Genomic DNA, 20,166 nt, shown 5'->3' with positions numbered 1-20,166 from the left:
TGGGCCGCGGCGAGGAGGAGGAGAGAGGCGGGGGCCCGCCGGCCTCGGGCCAATCGCGAGGCGCCCTGCAGCTCGGCCAATCAGGAGCTCGGGCCGGCAGAGTACCCCTATCACATGACGCGGGAGGGGCGGGTTGCCGGGAAAAACCAGGAAGAGGGGGCGGAGCGGGGGCTAAGCTTGTCGCTGCCGCGTGGGCGTGGGCCGTCTCTGATACTTAGCTACATTTGCACTTGTCCGGGATGTTTTGTTTTCAAATACTTTCACGTCCAGCATTATATCTAATATTACAACTACGCGGCGAGGCCTGAAATGCCCGTATGCCCATTTTACAGTTTAAGTTCACTGAAACTTGAGGGAAGCTACGAAAACGGCATTAATTTAGGAGGGGGATTGATTGCATCCAGTGTTTTATGAATGTCCACAACAACCCCGTCTGAACCACTGAATTCAGTGAGAAACTGACCTTGCCTGCAGCTGTTCGTTCATTCAACTTATTGCGCACATTTGCTCTAGACACTGGATTTCGTGCATCTTTAAAACGGCGTTATGTACACAATCGTACATACAGAATGCTACTAGAAGCGCCTAGACAAACAAGCCTATATAACACTTTGACCTGAGTGTTTATGTGTGTGTATGTTCCCTAAATCTGTTCATAATAACACTCAGTGGTAATACACAAATTTTTTAGACGGGGAAATTAAGGTTCAGAAAAGTTAAGTTACTTGCACAAGGTCAAGCAGCTTGTAAATGACCCAGCTGAGACTAGAACCCAGTCCTGTCATCACAGCCTGTGCTTCCAGGCTGCTCTTTATGTTTCTTAAGGGCCCAGAATTCGTCTTCTGAGCACAGTACAGAAATATGATTTTAGTAAGCAAAAGGAAAGGAGGATGTGGGAACAGAAATCCTTGGCCAGATTCCTTTAGGATGCCAGTTTTCTCTTAGGAGTAATTGTCTTTGAAAAAAAAGGTGGCTTCTCTTTGCACACATGTAGGGAAGTAATAATGTGAGTGTCAAAACCACACTTTTGAATCAGACTTTCATAGACCATAAGCTTCAAAAGGACAAGGGCCAGCCTATATTGTTCATCTTCTACCTTTCATGCCTGGCACATGGTCATTAAGTACTGGTTGAATAGCAATCTGGGTTTGAAACCTTGTTCTACTGTATGTGAGCCAGAACAAATTATTTAACCTCTGTGCGGCTCCTCTGTAAGTACCTCATGGGGTTGATATAAGAACTGAGTGAAAAAATTCATATAAAGCACTTACCATAGTGTTTCACATAAAGTGAGCACTTAATGAATGACAGTATGATTAGACTGTTTCAAGTACATCATTTAGAAGATCCATAGCAGACTAAATAGCAAGAAAAGATAGCTCTAGGCTTACTTTTAGTAGTTTGCTGCTAAGTCGCTTCAGTCATGTTCGACTCTGTGAGACCCCATAGACGGCAGCCCACCAGGCTCCCCCGTCCCTGGGATTCTCTAGGCAAGAACACTGGAGTGGGTTGCCATTTCTTTCTCCAGTGCCCGAAAGTGAAAAGTGAAAGTGAAGTCGCTCAGCAGTGTCTTGACTCTTTGCCACCCCATGGACTGCAGCCTACCAGGTTCCTCCATCCATGGGATTTTCCAGGCAAGAGTACTGGAGTGGGGTGCCTGTGTAGTTTAGCAGCTACTAAAATACTTTTGTACACAATGTTAATAGGTAAGGCTATGTAGGTACCAAAGAGGAAATTAAATCTTCCCTCTGTATCCTTCAAAATGAAGTGAGGGAATGAATACTTTCCCTATTGCACAGGAGATGCGTGCATGCATGCTAAGTCACTTCAGTTGTGTCTGACTCTGTGCAACCCTATGGGCTGTAGCCCACCAGGCTCCTCTGTCCATGGGGATTCTCCAGGCAAGAATACTGCAGTGGGTTGCCATGCCCTTCTCCAGGGCATCTTCCCCACCCAGGGATTGAACTGGTGTCTCATGTCTCCTGCAGTGGCAGGTGGATTCTTTACCACTAGCGCCACTGGTAGCAGGATTTTAATTATTTTCTTGAGGCCAACACTTTGTTAGTCACTAAGTCATGTCCAACTCTTTGCGACCCCATGGATTGTAGCCACCGGGCTCCTCTGTTTATGGGATTTCCCAGGTGAGAATAGTGGATTGGGTTGCCATTTCCTTCTCCAGGAGATCTTCCCGACACAGGGATCAAACCCGAGTCTCTTGCACTGGCAGGTAGGCTCTTTACCGAGTCCCTGGGGGAAGCTCCAGGGCTAAGATACCACCTTCTAATTTTCCATGTCAACTGGAGTTTAAAAACGAAACCCCAATAGAAAAACTAGCTTGCGAAGTATGAGCCAGGTTCCTCTCACTCATTCATGAGATTCATGCATTAAATCTCCATGGAATACATTACAGGTGACCCTCACTTGTAATACCACGTTTGGAGAAACTGCAGCAGATGGTTAGCTCTTCCACCGTTACTGCCCTTTGAATACAGGTATTGTCACCTCCTCTCCTGGGCAGCAGTTTCTTGAGCTCAAGGAGGACCCAGATTCTTTTCACAGCAGGAGGCTCTGCCCACTGAAAGCTCTTACTAGTGAATTACGTTGTATTCCCGCCTTTGCATCTTCTGTTGTCTTGGAAAGGACAGACTTTTGGCTAACAGAGACCTTTCCATCAAGGTTTATTAATGGCTGTATCCTGCTCTGAAGTGAATGAAATCACTGACTCCTAATTGATTTGTTTCTCTGAGTTTTATCCTGCCAGATTGTGCCACAGTCAAAGTTGGCAGGGAGTTAGGACTCTGGAATAGCATTGCTTTGAGTTTCAGAAGGCTCTTCTTGTTCTAGTCACAAGTGGTAACAAAAGGCCATCACCACTTCCAACATGCTTGACCTTGATACTGGCAGAATCATTTCATACTGGGATAGCTGAATCAGAAAAATATGTTTTACCAAATATGAGACAATGAGGTAAAAAAGTAATACTTAAGACTCCACTGAATTCTTAAAAATAATTTTTATTTTGTGATTAGGTAACATATATACACCATGATAAATTCAAAAGGTACAAAAAGTATTAAGTGAATGTTAAATCTCTCTCCCACCCCTGTTCCCTGGCCCCTCAGGTCTCCTTCTCAGAACCAACCAGTTACCCACATTCTCTGTATCCTTCCAGAGACACGGTGAATGCAAATGTTTCATCCACTTTACACCCTGATGTATTTGAACCACTATTCTTGGTGCCAAGACCCCAACTGGAGTTTTACCACCAACTATGAGACCCAGAGTGAGGGGCTTGACCTCTCTGGATTCTAATTTCTTCACCAGGAGAAACTGGATTAGAACCGGATGTTCTTTATGTTCCTTCTCTGAGTCCTCCTAAGGAGTTAAAATAACTGCTATAAGCCCTAACTTTCCTTTTGATCTAAAGTTTGCACTCTTAATTTTTCATTAGAGCACAGACTGAGCCCGGCCTGCTGATCACGCCGCATACATCTTCTAAATGAGTGTTATTCTTTTGAATCTGTGTTTTCTTTCCAGACCCCTCCAGACCTGTATGATATGTTAAGATTTCACAGCTTCGGAAGTGAGATTAATTAACTCAACACTGGAAGATCTTCAGGAAAAGCTGTGTCCTTCGGACACTTTTGAAAACCAATTTTCTTCCTGAGAAAGCTGGAGTGTTGCTGAGGGAGAATCTAAAAGAGATATTAATTGATGCTTGGGAATTGACACCCATTCCTCTTTCATCTCTCCTAAAAAATATTCTTTAAGGGAAGAGGAAAGATCAGTTCTTCCCATTGCCTAAGCCTCTCAATAGAATGCAGTGTTCTTTATGTGACAGTTCTGAGCTTAGGTTTCTTACACGAAAAGTTCAGTCCCAAATGCACTTCCGTACATCGACCATTTACTTGTTTCCCCTAATTCCTCGTCCTCCAAATCCCAGAACACGTCTGCCAAAGGATAGGAACTTGTGGTCAGAAGGTACAAATTAATCTCCAAATTCTAGTCAACCTCCACGGCTTAAGAGCCCGTATCTTTTATGAAGTCTGTTTCTATCATATCTCCCTTTTTTAAAAAATAAGAGGTTTTTTTTTTTTTAATGTGAACCATTTTAAGTCTTTCTTGAATTTGTGAGAATACCGCTTCTGGCATGTGGGATCATAGCTCCCTGTCAGGGAGAACTGTACTGGGAGATGAAGGCCTACCCGCTGGACAGCCAGGGAAGTCCCTACCATATCTATTCTGGCCTTCATTCATCTTCTTCCTTCTACCACCCAACTGAGAATTTAATATACTCACTGCTTTGCATTATTTGTAATATGTCTGTTGTTGTTATTCTATTAAATCAAGGGGCATAAACACTAATACATCCTTGAATTATGGAGAAAGCTTAGATAGCAGATTCAAGCTTGCTTAGTGATGGATAAAGGAAGAGAAAAAACAAAAAAACAAAAAACCTGACATTTGTTGAGTGCCTAAGGTGTACAGGAAGACACAGTCTCTACCCTGGAGGAACTCAGAAAGCGGTGAAGACTTGACTCGGGACGCTGACAATTCAGTAGAGTTTATGAGGGGAAGCCCTGACCTGCTGGTTAAGAACACGATACATAAGTGTTTCAGGGCCACTTGCTTGCTGAATGATTTGGGCAAGTTCCTAATCTATCTATGCCTTGGTTTCTGTCACCACCTGCCTCACAGGTTGATTTTGAGGATGAAATGTGGGGCCTGATGTCTCATAGGTACTCAACAGTGTTGGTCTCCCCCTCCTCCACCTTCCAGGGAGAAACATGACTGGAAGTTTCTGGGAAGAGAAGCAGCAGGAGAGAAGGGAAAGAAAGTGGCATGGCTGGAGAGGGCAGCACACAACTCAGACTGTTTGGGGACACCATTATCTTCCATGGCAGCATTTCCATCAAAATTGTTTTGTCTGTTTCACTAAGACTGAAAATTTCTAGGACATCTAATAATTCCTGTGGGGTTCTTGTTTTTTTTGCTTTGATTTTGTTTTTGTTTTTTTTTTTTGCCAGCGCTGAGCTGAACATACACTTAGTATCAGCCACTGTTACTGATAGCAAACCAGGAAGCGAGGGAATGAGAACAATCTAGCATTTGTTGTAGGAAAGACTCCCACAGGCCAGGTACAGTAAGACCTTCTTGTTGGGGAGGCCAGAAGTAGGAGGATAAAAACAAAGCGGAGGAACAGACTGATAAGAAGCAGGAACCAAGACCTGTAGCCAGATAGCAGTTTGCTGAACTACAAACAGAGGCGCATTCCAAAAGGCCCAATCGGGCATAAAACTGTGAAGCTGGATTTGAAACACAGGAAGTAAACAGTCCAGAGAGGTCGCTAAAGAAAAGTAATAAAAAGCTCAGAGAATGGACGGTGAATTTAGGGGGTCCTGTATATCCAAGGTTTTTTCCCCCTACAAATTCACAGGGCTTCCCAGGTGGCACTAGTGATAAAGAAGCCGTGTAAGAGCCCTGAGTTCGATCCCTGGGTAGGGAAGATCCCCTGGAGGAGGGCATGGCAACCCTCTCGTGTTCTTGCCTGGAGAATCCCATGGACAGAGGAGCCTGGCAGGCTACAGTCCATGGGGTCGCAAAGAGTCGGACACGACTGAACGCACACGCAGGCACAAATTCACAAGGTTGTAAATTTCCTTCATGCTACAGCGAAACCAGGGATGGTGCCATCAGTTTTTAGTTTTCAGCCTGTTTTCACAAGGTCCAGCCCAAGAGTGGGTGCACAAGATAAATGGGTGTGATGCACCTGCATTCACACTCGAGCCACACCATGCACAGAGCACATTAACAAACCTGAATGCCAGCTGTGGGCTCTATCCTGTGCCAGGAGGAAGCCTCATCAATCTACCCCCATAACTCAATGCCCTTCTAGGCTCCTGCAGGGCTGCCTGCCTTTCTATACAGACCCTCAGAGCACTGGTTCCCTGCAACCTAGGTGGTACACCCATCACTCAGGCCAGGATTCAGCCAGGATTCTGACTGCAGGAGTCCTGGTGAGCTGGCTACCACTGCTCCCCGACGCCCTGACAACCTGTCACCTCAACAAGAGGATGCCTCCTGCCCATGTTGCCCAATCACCTCTTCCCAGTCTGAGAAAAGCAGAAGTCGCCTTTGGGGAACTTGGGAGTAGCAGATGAAACCAAATGGGGATCAGGACAAAGTCTGGGGCAGTTCCTCTTTCCTCCTAGCAAAGGAAGTAATAAAAAGATTCAGGCTCCTGCCAACTCCACAGGAGAAGAGAGGACCAGGTCAGTGGTTTTCTTCTCTCCTCTGGTTGGGGAACAGAGAAGTAGGGAGTAAGTATTAGAAAAGAGGGAAATGTACTATACTGCTCTCTGCCTTACCCCAACCCAGTCACACTCGGGTGAGGTGTAAGGCAACACGATAAAGTCCTTAGGGTCTGGCACCCAACAAACCTAAGTGAAGGTTAGTTGTTATTATTAGTAACAATGGTTCTGAACTTTTCTGGGGCTCTGATGAAAGCCACAGACTTGCTCCCCAGAAAAACTCACCCAAGTATACACAAATCTAATTTTGCTGGTGATTTCAGGGAATGTGCAGCTATTTGTGTAACACTCTGATTAGGACCCCTTGAGGTCAGAGGGACGCTACTCCAACCAATAGACCTGCATAATTTGCAGGTCCAAGTGCAAAATGAGAATGTAGTGACCCCTTGCTCAAAAATTAAGAATTTCATGACGACAAGAGCACAACAGTAAACCAAGTGCTGGACCCTTCTCCGCATGGCATGGCATGACTGCACAGGTCCCACACCCACCCAGCTGGCTCACCAAGACCTCAGAGCTCTAGGTCAGACAGCTGTACCTTTGCTTTAAGCAAATGCAGTATCTCAAGAATGGAACTTACAAAAAAACGCATTTGAAAGCTGGCTGCCCATAGGACTCTTACTGAGCAAGCTTGTAGACATCAAATACTTGAATGCCAGAGATCCTGCCCAGCAAAGCCTTTGCAGCCTGGGGGAAAAGACCCGTAAATTCTAACAGCTGTGATGACAGGAACCAGCCACAGTTGCTGTGGACACCGAGAGTGGCCATACTTTAGGGAGGAGAGCACCCCCAGGGGCTGACTCCGGGGTGAGCACACTGAGATTAACAGGTGCTAGGTGTTCCAGGCAGAGGAAGGCGAGAGAAGGGGCGATGCTGTGCCCAGACCAGCACTCTCGTGCAAATGAGATGTCATGCCTGAAAAATCCCACTTCTGCCCCTGCTTTTCAGAAATGTCAGCAAACAGCAGGCTGTGTGCCCCCTCCCTTGGACACTCAGGTGTGGGTGAAGGCTGTTCCTTCACCACGGGTGCTGTAGAAACAAACCATGGTGAAGAAGCTAAAACTGAAAGACCTCAAGGAGGTCATGTAAGGAAATTTACCCTGGGACAAAATGCCATGGAGACTCAGTGGCAGGCGAGACCCTGCCATCAGGTGCCTCTGGGACTGAATCCCATTACCTCTAAGTAGTAGCTTGTGGCCTTGTGCCTCAATGTTTTCATCCGTAAAATAGGGATAATCGGAGTATTTATCTAGCTGGGTTATTGTGGGTATTGAATGCATTAACATATGTGAAGCATTTAGAACAACCTCTTGTTTATGCAACCGCTACATAAATGCTAGCTATTATCGGCAGCAATAGGACTGATAACAATGATGGAACACATGGGGGTGGGGGGTGGGGAAGCAGTTGCTGAAGGGTCCCAGATCTCAGAGATGGGAAGAGGCTTGGGTGTGGGTAAATGAGGAAGGGGAAGTTGGAGGCACTGTAACCACACCCTCTCAAAGGGCAAGAACTTTGGAATGAGAGGACCTTTGATGGGACTTCTGGGCGGAACCGCTTAAATCATACAACCTTTGTTGACCTCAATTTCTCCAACTGTAAAGAAGGAATACTATGTCCCACTTACTCCTCTCCCCACCTCTAAAGAGGGGGTGCTTCTCAGGTCTCCAGCCTACACTCTACACACTCTTCTCGGCACCCACACCCACACCTTCAGGTCTCTCCATGCTGGTGCCTCATGCTCCCACCTTGAGCCTGGTCCCCTTCTCCACCTCCAGGCCCATGTAGAAAGTGCCCACTAGGTATCTCCATATGGATACCTCAGGCACCTGCAAACTCTCACTGTCTGTGACTGAACTCATCATGGCCCCGAATCTCAGTGAAAGTTTCCATGGTCCACCCAGCAGAAACCAGAGTGTGATCTCTGATTCTGCCGCCCCCCAACATCCATCAGCCATGTGCTTGTGCTAATAAATATGGCCCCAGTACAGCTACTTCTCTGAAGTCCTTTCACTCGTTTCCACAAATCCAGGACACCTCTCCTCTCCTAGACTCTGGCAACAACTTCATCACTCGTCAGCCTAGAAGACTTCACTCACTCCTGCTTGCCTAGCTCTTACTCATCCTTTGGGTTTCTCCTTAAAGGTCACTTCCTTTAAAAAGCCTTCCTCCACCACTCACTGAGCATTTCTAGTCGACTTAAGCAGCAATCTGTACTTGCTAAGGTCCTGTACCTCTACTGAGGTCCAGTGCTAAACTCTTAAGTTCTAGGAGGTCAGGGACTGAGTTTCTTCTGTTTACCACTGTCTTGAGCAGCTAAGAGCAGAATAAAGACCAGAAGCTGAAAATGCCTGCTGAACATTGCCAAAAACCTTACGTGGTTTGCAAAGCCACACTTAGCTTCTTAACTCATATTTCCCCAGACACAGCGCTTCTACAAAACATCTGCTCCGGATGGCACCCACAACAGCACCACACTTTGGACAGTGGGGAAAAACCATGGAAACCGTTTCAAAATCCTGACGGCAATTTAAATAGAAGCCTGGTTGGATTCAGGTGGGTAGCCGTCTTCGGTGCTGAGCATCCTCAGCCGAATACTCCTGTTTGGGAGCTGGCTGGGAAGTAGTGGGAGTTGGGGAAGAAAGAGCCAATACATTTCACAAGGAGGGGGTTTGGACAGAAACAGCACCACAGTCTGAATGAAAGGCTTGCTTGGAGTGGTTGGGAGTGGAGGAACAGTGGGGCTTTTTCTAACCCGTGTGGGACCCCAGAGCATTCATACCCCAGGCTTCCCCTTTTCTATGTGGGCAGAATCAAAATCAATGCTCCCCGTTCATCTCCCACGCTGTCACTGTGAGCACCTACACAAAGGGAGGCTGGCGTCTCCTCGGCTGAGTGCTCCGCACTCCGTCCTGCTCGGTGCAGACACGTAACCAGAAGTGCTGTGTGAACGCGCGGATTTCACTGGTTCAGAAGAGCTTTAGTGTTTTAATAAACCTAGCTGAGTTCATGTCCCTTCACCCTGAATTACTCTAAAGAAAAAAATGTATGTGTGTGTTTGTGCGTGTGAGCAGGCGCGTGTGTTATATAATGTTTGAAGAAGTACTAACGCTATTCTGACAACGTTCCCCCACAAAACACCATTTTCTTCCAATTATAAAATACATGCTCTTTGTGGAAAATCTGGAAGTACACAAAGCTGTAAAAGAAATAATCACAAGAAACAATTTGGTCTATTTCTTATCAGGTTTCTTGCTATGCACATAAGTTTGAAATCCTGTGGGCTTCCCCTGCCCCCGACCCTTAACGTAATATCCTATTATCTTTCGTTATTAAAGAAACTTATTTTTTCTTTTTATTCAAATATTACAGCTTCACTGGAGAAAATGCTGAAAAGGAAAAAGCAAATTAAAATCATTTGCAATTACCATCCAGAGGCAATGTTAATAGTTTGTTATTTGTCTTTTCAATTTCTTTTCTAGGTATGTATTTTGGAGAAAAGACTATTAAATGCACCAGGATATTCCTTTATTGGATGCAGCATGACTTATGTGAGCATCTTCTTTTGCTGAGCATTAAGGTTGCTTTCGATCAATTCTGGTATGATAAGTGTTCTTCACAATAGCACTTTACATTGTTTTTTTTCCTTAGAAAAATTATTTCTACAATTAATTTCATACATTCAATTCTTAAGAGAGAAAACTGAAATGAAGGAACAGGGGAAAAAGCAATACATAATTTTTGCTTAAGAGTCCATCGCCATTTTAAATACATCTGTTCTTCAAACAGAAGAGAACTCTAACATAGAGGAATGGGGACAAAACTATTCTAAAATGCCAGACATATATTTTAAAATATAATTTAAATATAATTTTAAAAGAAGCTGCTGCTGCTGAGTCACTTCAGTCATGTCCGACTCTGTGTGACCCCATAGGCAGCAGCCCACCAGGCTCCCCCATCCCTGAGATTCTCCAGGCAAGAACACTGGAGTGGGTTGCCATTTCCTTCTCCAATGCAGGAAAGTGAAAAGTGAAAGTGAAGTTGCTCAGTCATGTCCGACTCTGAGCAACCCCATGGACTGCAGCCTTCCAGGCTCCTCCATCCATGGGATTTTCCAGGCAAGAGTACTGGAGTGGGGTGCCATTGCCCTCTCTGCAGTTGATTTCAAATTTTTGAAAGACAAAATCCAGGGCCAAATCTTTGAGTCTGAGCAACAGCTTAAAATAATTTTGCATCCACATGTCAGAATATCTACCACTCTTAAAACGAAAAAGAAAACCCAAACAAACAAAACAGAAAAACAAAACAAAACAAAAAAACTGGCCAGAAGAAATAAACAACCAGGTTTATTCAAATATTACAGCAATACCCAAGGAATATATAATAAAAAATTGTTGGGTCAGTGATAAGGGTATAGACATCATTACATGTTTAAGGACAACAAAAACAGTGTTAAAAGAAACCAAGGACCCTCAGATGACATCTACATAAGCATGCCAGAAATTCTCCCGTTCTGGTATACGACCTGGTAGAGCCTGGAAAGGCAGGAAGGATGTGGTCTAGACACTTACGCTATGATTATTTCGAAGAAATCCATCGCCCTGCTCAGAGATCAGGCTTGGAGCCTGGTGTGTGCCTTTTATTTTTATGTAACCCAAGTACAAATGACTAAACAAAAGGGAAAGCGAAAGTCACTCAGTCGTGTCCAATTCTTTGTGACCCCATGGACTGTATAGTCCATGGAATTCTCCAGGCCAGAATCCTGGAGTGGGTAGCCCTTCCCTTCTCCAGGGGATCTTCCCAACCCAGGGATCGAACCCAGGTCTCGCGTATTGCAGGCAGATTCTTTACCAGCTGAGCCACAAGGGAAGCCCAAACAAAAGGGAAACCATATGTTAAAAAAAGAAAGTCAGCTGCCCCACTGGGGCCTATCTTCATAGAAAAATATAATCAGTGGGTCCTAGGGATTTCATCATTTCTTCAAAAAATATCCTTTGTGTATTATCATAATTTACAAATGATCTGTACCACCAATACCTCATATGGTAACAACCTCATATAGCAGAAAAGGGCAGGTATTATCACCATTTTATAGATTAAAAAAACTGAGGCTTGGATATTAAATGATTTTCCCAAAGCCACATTACTAGAAAGCGATGGAGTAATTGCAAAGCTAGGCCCTCTCCTAGTCTAATGATCATCCCAGGCCCACCATGTTCACCGGGCCAGACTTTGGAGGAAAGAAACACTTCAGTATCCTCTCAAAGGGCTGGATGGTGCTCCTTCCAACCTGGGCCCTGGCAGGCACTGGATCAAGGGCACTCTCAAGGGAAAAAGTGTTCGCAGGTGTTCATCTCAGATTCTGCCTGAGTTGCTGTAACAAAATGGTTCAATTATTAGGGAGGAGATGAAGAGAAAACATGTATCTGAGTTTATACCTTAACTGCAGTTAATATTCTTGAGAATTTCATACATGACGAAATAGACTCAAAGGTTAAGTGACTAGTTGGACCCAGACAACCTACTGAATTTTGCCCATGAAATCCGAGTGGGTCTCATCATTCCTTCCTTTCAATGACAGTAATGCATCTCGGTGGTGACAGAGTCACAGAACCTGGCTGTTAAGGGCTTAAAATCTGTCTTTCAGTGGGAGGTGGGGGTAGATTTGAGATGGGGTAGGGTGTGGGAAGGAGGTGTCTCTGATCCCCAATTTGGCTAGGAAGTGAGTTCCTTTCTTCATCATAGGCTTTATGCTGAGGCTTCAGTAGGGTTTTGGTTTGGAGAAAATCCTCTAGGTTCAGGCCTGAGCTGCTGCCTTATTAGGGCCTTTACCTTCCCTGAGAGCTTTCTGAGCAGGATTTTCCAAACCTCCCTGGCACACTGCAGTCCCTTCAGTGCTCACATCCCTGCTGTGAGTGCAAGCAACACACGAATCTTCCTTACCTCTCTCGGTAGGAATTGAATCACACCAAATGGCAAGCAAGCCCGAACGCAAAGAGCAATGTAATCCAGCTAGCCCCATTAATGTCTAACCTCCAGAAGTACAAAAATGGATTTATACAAAGTGACAGAACAAGGCAGAACTCAGGGACCTTGATCAGCCAGGGTCATGACCTCTGCCTTCAATTATGCCATTAAATCGGAAACGTGTCCAACCATGATTGTGAATGAGAAGACCCCCCCAAGAGCTGCACGGACGCTACAGCCCAGGGCTGCTGTGCTGGACCCGTGGAGGCTCCTACAGCTCACGCCGTGCCGAAGTCAGGACGGCAAAGGCACCACTCAACGAAAGCATCACGCCGGGGACAACGGGAGGCTCAGCTTCAAACTCATGGTGGTCTGCTGAGAAGCAGGCTGGGGTGGGAGCTCGAAAGGTTTCAGACTGACCACCAGTAATGCTGGGCAGTAGGGCCTGACTCAAAAGAATGGTTACACAGCTGCTCGCAGGTCACACGCCCCCAACCATGATCAGGGCTCCAAGACTGTGGCATCCTTTTATGTACCCACAGTAACCACCAGCATTGCTTTCTTAGATGACAAATAACAATGAAGGGTCAAATAAGTTGCTCTGATGGGAGACAGCTTGGTCATCCACAAAGGCAGAATTCTTCCCTCCCACCCAAGCCCCAGAGTCGGCTCCTGGCCAGTGGAGCAATGAGAGAGGCCGGGAGCAAGGAAACAGTGCTCTAGAGTGGAAATGAGAAAACACGCATCTCCTCCTTTGTCTGCCGCTGACCGGCTCCCTTAAACCGGGCAGGCAACCCTCCTTTTCTGGGCTGAGATTCCTTATTTATAATAAAATGACGGGGTAGCAGGTATTACTATGGTCCTTCGACATCAAATCTTCAGTGTTTTCTGGATGCCATGAAATTACCTAAAGAAGCCTGTTTGCTGCAAATGTAAAGGATGGAGTTGCCTCTTAGGGAAAACTGTTCAAAATGAAAGAAAAGAAGGAAAAGAAAGAAATGAAAGCAGGAGGGTCACATCAACTTGAAACTCTCTTTGGTCATAAGAATAGCAAAGCAATGAGTTCAGATAGTTTTGGAGGAAAAGAAAAGTACAAACTGCAAAACAGGAAATCCATTCTTGGCTGGCTGTCAAAGAGCCATGAGTCGGTGAAAATTTAGATCCATTTTCATTTTTAATTTCTTAAATCTAATATAGTCCCCAAGTTACTGAAGTATTGAGATGCCCACTGCTAAAATACACAACGCTGTCCCCGTCCCTCCTTAACCACGTGACTGTTCCGTCCCATTTCCGACAGGGAATGGTACAAGGAGCTGCTGGTTCTGGTTTGTCCCTGTGGCTGGTACTGCCCCTCTACCTGCTCAGTATCTCGACTACGTGTTTACGGACAGTGGTGAAATGCGGCCTTGATCTCTAGTTCTATGTAGACCAACCTTACCTCCCAGTAGCCTTCCAGCTCTTGAATTTGCAGGGACCCAATATCCACTTCTTTGACTCCTCCAGTGGCTACAGCAAGCACTGAGATGTTTATTGGATGGTTAGAAATGTACTTACCAGATTCCTCAGTCATCTCAAACTACACAACCAGGTTGATCCATCCAAGCTAAATTGGAAGTACAAAATCACTTTTCAGAAAGGCCTTATCTAGAGATAGAAATGAGCTTATTTAACAAACACAAAAACCAGGTTTCCACAGAAAGCAGAAAAATAATTTATTCCAACAGATGGCAGAAATAAGAAATTCAACCCGAAAATACTTTGGTATAATTCTGTGGGTCAGATTTTCCCTGGAAAACGTGTTCTCCTACTGACTGCCCCACTGGAGACTTATTGTCATGAAACAGTTTTTTAAACACTCCGCTGATTCTCATGTTGTGAGCAGGCAGGAGCCATCTTCCAATCCATCGGTTCCAAGGAGAGAGTAACAGTATTTCTCAGAAGACCAGCACTTTCCATCTCGGAAGAGTACATAAAGATTTTACAGAGGCAGCACAGTTTAGCTCAAAGAGGCACATCATTCAAAGTGTAAAAAAGGTGACAGGAAAAAAACACAGCACTGTAGAAAAAGGCACTCAAATGTGGGTGAACGTTTAAGGCAGCTGGTGGCCACAGTGGGCACGTCAAGGAGGTGGTCTGGGTACTGAGGTGATTTTACATCTAGAGGAGTTCTCTCCGTGACCTGCAAAACAAAACCGTTCCAGTAACTGGGCCTTTCCACCATCCTCAGGAGAGCAAAAGGGTAACACCAAGAAAGTCAACCAGGCTAATCATTTCAAATATTGTATTGGCCAAAAGGTCTGTTCGTGTTTTTCTGTAAGATGGTGTGGAAAAATCCAAACAAACTTTTTGGCCAACCCTATATACAGGTGCTCCATAAATGTCTGAATGAAAGTGGGCTTAGTTAAAACGCAAGGTTCCGGCAGGACTGTGACAAGAAGTCCAGCTACCAAGGACAACGCTAAACCGAGGAGCCCAAGTCCTGGTTGACAGTGTTACGGAAAGCAGGAAGAGTGGAGGGGACTGAAACCAATCGCACTGGGGTCTGACAAGTTCACTTGGCCTTCAAGAACCTGTATATGCACTTTTCCTCCAACAAGGAAGCCAGGCTCCCACAGGCGGGCAGGCTTTCCCTATGTCGAACTCCTCAACAGCAGGCTGCTTGGTACTCGAGATGGCTCACCATTCTTGCCACCCCAAGTGTAGGTGACAAAGGAGAACTTTTCTACAAGTTTAAAGCTGCAACACCACCTTTGCAGAGCTAGCAAGCATTTAAAATAGGTATCTTCACACAGTGGTCTCATGAACTCCTTCATGTAAAGCTGATTTGATGTTTTATAAAGTCACATATGCTTACTTTTGAAATTAAAAAAAAAGGAAAAGAAAATTAAACAAATAGTGTCTTTAAGAGGTAATTTCCACACAAGCACTGAGTTAGTGGGAAAACAAGCTGTTTATTTAGATAAACCTAAAACAAGAGATTTAGGTGCAGGTGGAGTGAAGGGCTAGTTAAAATTCAGATGAGGTGTGGTTGTGGCAGGCAAATCTGACAAAGATTGAAGGCTGAAAAACCCATAGGTAGACCAGATGGACTCTTGAGATTTTCCAAACCAGTGGCACATCCAAGAGAATCCACAGTGCAGGGTGATTAAATGATAGGTTTCCCAAGGCCCCGGGGCCAAGGTGCCTGGAAGCAGACAGGAGACTGCTGCTAAGTCCTCCTGGAGCAAACCGGGTGGGCCAGTTTTCCTGGATGGTGGGAAGCACTAGACTGCTGGGGGCCTGCCAGGGCAGGACACTGGAGACAGTTAACTGAAGATGTCATTAGAGGGCTTTTTTTTTTTTTACCATGTATTAAGGAAAACACCAGAGCAGGCCAGGTAGGGTAATGGCCAGAGCTACCAGTTTCTTCCTCGGCTTCATAAAACCTTGGGTGCGTGCTCGGCCACCCAGTAGTGTCCAACTCTGCAAACCCATGAACTGTAGTAGCCAGGCTCCTTTGTCCATGTGACTTCCCAGACAAGAATACTGGAGTGGGTTGCCATTTCCTCCTCCAGGGGATCTTGCTGATCCAGGGATCGAACCGACATCTCCTGCACTGGGCAGGTGGATTTACCGCTGAGTCATGAGGGAAGCCCTTCAGAAAAACTTTCCTCTGAACTGATATCATTTTCTCTTCTCCTACTTAAGCCAGCGGAACAGCCCTCTTCATAGATCTGAGTTTCAGGCAGATTATTAATTTTTCTTGAGAATATTTGAAGTAGTGAAATCAGATTGTACGTGTGTGTTAATTTCTATGAAGAGCATACTGTGAAACTTCCTCATTGTTTAGACCCTTCTGGGCAAATGAACAACCACAAAAGAGGAAAACGAGTCTTCACTTCTGAAAAACCACGTAGAGAGAGGGGATGATTTTCCCTCAAGCTCAGTGATACCAGTTTAAGATCAATGTGAGTGAGCATTATGTCCAGTGGCACAGACTTGTGGTCTGATTTTGGAGTGAATTAAAGAAGCATATATTCTAATCGTCTCTCTGATATGAAATAGCCATTTTGGGGAACTCGACCAAAGGGTCCATGTTCTCATTTTGTAAAATAAAGGAATCACAAGGCTACTTTCAGCTAAGATTGAGAATGAAAACAACAGAAAAATATTAAGGCTAGAACCAAGAAATTTGCTCAGAGAAGAATGAGTGGATATATTTTTTTAAGCAAAGAATAGATATCATTTTTATCCTTAATTTTTCATTTCAGATAAATTCACAAAATAATTCCTTCTTTACTATAATGTGTAATGTATATATTTATTGTAGGAGATTGACTACAAGAGGTATTTAATCAAACTAAAGGCATGAGTGCTTCACAATTCAAGGCAATGCACTGAATGGATGGCAAAACCTCCAGAGCCAAATACACTTAGGACAGAAGAGATCACCGTGAAGCCATTGTGGCCAGGAAACAAAGTGCAAGGATCTGCAAGCTGGACATTCAAAGAGAAAACATCAGAAAGAACGAAGAGAACGGGTGAGTGGGGACCAGACACCAGGACAATGCTCACCGAGTCGTGTGTTTACTAACTTGCCTTCTGAATTAGTGAAGGGCATAGTAAGAGGCAAGAAAAGCTAAGGAAAGCTAATTAGCTTGAGAAAACAAAAACAGTGTGGCTAGAACCAGCAGGTCACTGAGGAAAGTTGTGAAAAGAGAGGCTGCGAAGGTGGTTTGAGGGCAGATGTGGCAGGCCTCAACCGCTGAGTGAGAAAATGAGACAGAATCTGCAGATCAGTCATTCTTATCTTCTGTGGTGCATGGGACCTTCGTGACCCTGACAAGTTGTGCTTACAACACGTAACATACAGCATTCCAAACAGCATGTACCCATTAGAATCAGAGACCTCATGATCTACAAAAAAGCCCTACGGTAGCTCATACAGAACTACTGAGTTTCTGGGGCAAGCAGTGATGTGTTCCAGGAAGTGCTGTATCAGGAAGATAAACAAGGTAGTGGTTAGTAGATACCCCGAGTACAGAGGCAGCCACTGCAGTAATTCAGAGTTGCAGGGATCAGTTCAGAAATTAGGGTCCCAGAAAGAGAAACAATGAATAGACAGGCAGACAAGTGGTAAAACAGGCTCAAATGGATTCAACGGAGAGAAAGGAGAAAGAAGCCATCGAATGGGTTCTGACCCTAAGTGACAGGGAAGACTATGACAGGCTTAACCATAAAGCACCTTGAACTATTTAAACTTCTCACAAGTATGGCTTAATTCCAACCTCTCAATAGATCGCAAACCCCTTTAGAGCCCACAGATTCTTCTGAAATCCCCACTCATGGTGGATCACAGTGCTATCCATCTCGTGACACGCAAATATTTTTGGAATGTATAAGAAAGCAGCTCCCTCAGGGCAGAGGCCTAATAACCAATACTCTGTTCCTCTCTGGTCCAGACTTTGTAATAAAATAGAATGCCTGCCCTTTTAGGACTGTGGTAAACTATATAGACTCATCTAAATATATTACCATGATGTAGTTAACTAACTAACTTATAGAACAGTGGTCTGAAGCCACTCTGAGTAGACTCTACACAAGTATCACATCCCCAAAGCTGCAGGAAAATGCTGTTCAGTCATAAGTCATGCCTGACTCTGTGACCCCATGGACACGTCAGGCTTCCCTGTCCCTCACCATTTCCCAGAGCTTGCTCAAACTTATGTCCATTGAGTCGGTGATGCCATCCAACCATCTCATCCTCTGTTGCCCTCTTCACATCCTGCCTTTAGTCTTTCTCAGCATCAGGATCTTTTCCAGTGAGTCGAGTCGGCTTTTCACATCAGGTGGCCAAAGTATTGGAGCTTCAGCTTCATCATCAGTTCTTCCAGTGAGTACTCAGGGTTGATTTCCTTTAGGGTGGACTGGTTTGATCTCCTTGCTGTCCAAGGGACTCTCAAACGTCTTCTCCAACACCACAGTTTTGTAGGAAAATAGGACATTGGAAAAATAGCAAACTTGATGTGATAGTTCCCATAAGTATCTCATGGATCGAGGCTCTAGAGGCAGAGCCTCGACTGGCAGGGGGCAGAGATGGACTGAGGATTGTTCTTCGAAGTACTGGGTAAAATTTCCAGCCAATAAACATAATGTGGTATAGCTCAGTCTATCAACATATCAAAGCAAACTACGGCAATTAAAGTGTTTAAAGTAACAAAGGACTGGCTAGCTGTAAGTGTCCTGTCTGAGATCAACACAATTTCATCTGTATAAAAGTATTCCATAGCTTCCATAACTGTTCCTCATTTTTCTCGCTGAATACCATGCCTGGCTTACACCTCCTACTGTCCAAATCTGGCCTCTTAAAGAGTCACGTGCAGAACTGAATACTTTTCCTTACCAGGTGAGGACAAGTCTAAATCTGGTTTCTGCACTCTTTTATCATCCCAGATGTCTTCAAAGTTTCTAAAAGGGTTTTATTTAGCTCATTCTTTGAATTTTACCAGAGAAAAGTGAGGTTCTATCTTAAGGGTTTTGTTTGCTCCAATGTTAGGCAGAGATCAGATCTCCTGATGTGATAATTCCAAATGCCTAGAGCTGTGGTGCTATCACAATCACTCCCTTAGACGTGGGATCAGCACGACCTGACGCTCATGGCCACGGCTGCCTGGCGAGCTCTGTTTCCTGGCATTCTGCTTTCAAAGGAACAAACTGTAACCTAAGGGTTTCAAGCGGTCTTAGTCTGTGCTGTGAACCAGAGTATAAGTGTTAGGAATTCATCCACCGGGTTACAAACATGTGAAAATGAAAAGAATGGGCAAATGAAACAGATCCCCCCACACAGTATGATTCAGGGTAGAAGGGCCCAATTTACTTATGGTAAAAGGTGGAAATGAGGCTCAAAGGAAGGTAAGTGACTGTCTCCACTAGAACGAGATCCCACTCTGAGGCCTGAGGTTCTCAGCTTTAAACCCAATCAATATCCTCATAGTCAGTATAGCTAAGAGGAAGGACAGAAAATACAACTTGATGGAAAAAACAAAAAAGGCAGTTACACACACACACACTCTCACATACGAATCAGATTAAAAGAAAATCTAATTAAAAGGGAATTAAAACCCCTTTGGGCAGACAAAACTTTAAGAAAAAAAAAGTTGCCTACCTATCAGAATGCCAAAAATTCAAGCTATGAGGAAATGGGCACTCTCACACACTGTTGGTGGGAATGTAAAAATAGTACAGTCCCAACAGAAGGGAATGTAGTAAGATCTAGAGGAAGAATTTATACCTTTAACTCAGAGATTCTATTTTCAAGGACTCTAATCCAAAGATTACTGGTAAAAACACAAAAATACAAAATACATGCAGGATGGCACTGTGGCTTTATCATCAATAATAACAAAAAGACTGGAAATAATCCAAAGGGGTATTAATGGCTATACAAAGAATGGAGGAAGATCTCTATACATGGATAGGAGGAGCAATCTCTGGGATATATTTTTCAGTGAAGACAGCAAGGTACAGAATAGCAAATGTAATATGACATCTCCCCTGTAACACCTGTGTATGTCAAGGGAGGATGGACATGCATGCCGACATATACATATGTATGTGCTATCTCTGCACAATGAAATACTGCAAGGATAGAGACTTCTATGAATGTATCTTATTTATAATTTTGACTCTGGAAATGTTCTACATATTCCCAAAAAAGTAGCAAAGAAAAAAGAAAAAATTACTATAAACCGAACACAAAATAAATCATTTAAATCTAATTGTATATCAAAATGATAACCACCAGATGAACTAATTATTTCAAGTAACCTCAGAAAATAGTACTTTGTTTTTCAAACAAAGCAGCAAAGAAATTCTACACTGCATTTGATAACCTTATAATTAGTAGATA

The 20,166-nt window shown here is 44.3% G+C and overlaps 1 protein-coding gene across 1 annotated transcript in view; it reads right to left on the bottom strand.

Moving 5' to 3' along the window:
- Positions 1–13,965: 13,965 nt before the first annotated feature.
- The window catches only part of ATP6V0E1 (ATPase H+ transporting V0 subunit e1), a 30,367-nt gene continuing 24,166 nt past the window's right edge, over positions 13,966–20,166 (bottom strand). Inside the window, exon 4 of the mRNA XM_005899774.3 lies at positions 13,966–14,457. The gene's annotated coding sequence lies outside the window, so the exon portion shown is untranslated. The remainder of the gene's footprint in view (positions 14,458–20,166) is intronic.

The sequence above is a fragment of the Bos mutus genome, chromosome 20 (genome assembly GCF_027580195.1).
Source record: "Bos mutus isolate GX-2022 chromosome 20, NWIPB_WYAK_1.1, whole genome shotgun sequence".
NCBI lineage: Eukaryota > Metazoa > Chordata > Mammalia > Artiodactyla > Bovidae > Bos > Bos mutus.
The sequence above is the reverse complement of the archived record's forward strand: the minus strand, read 5'-3'. Positions and strand labels throughout refer to the sequence as shown.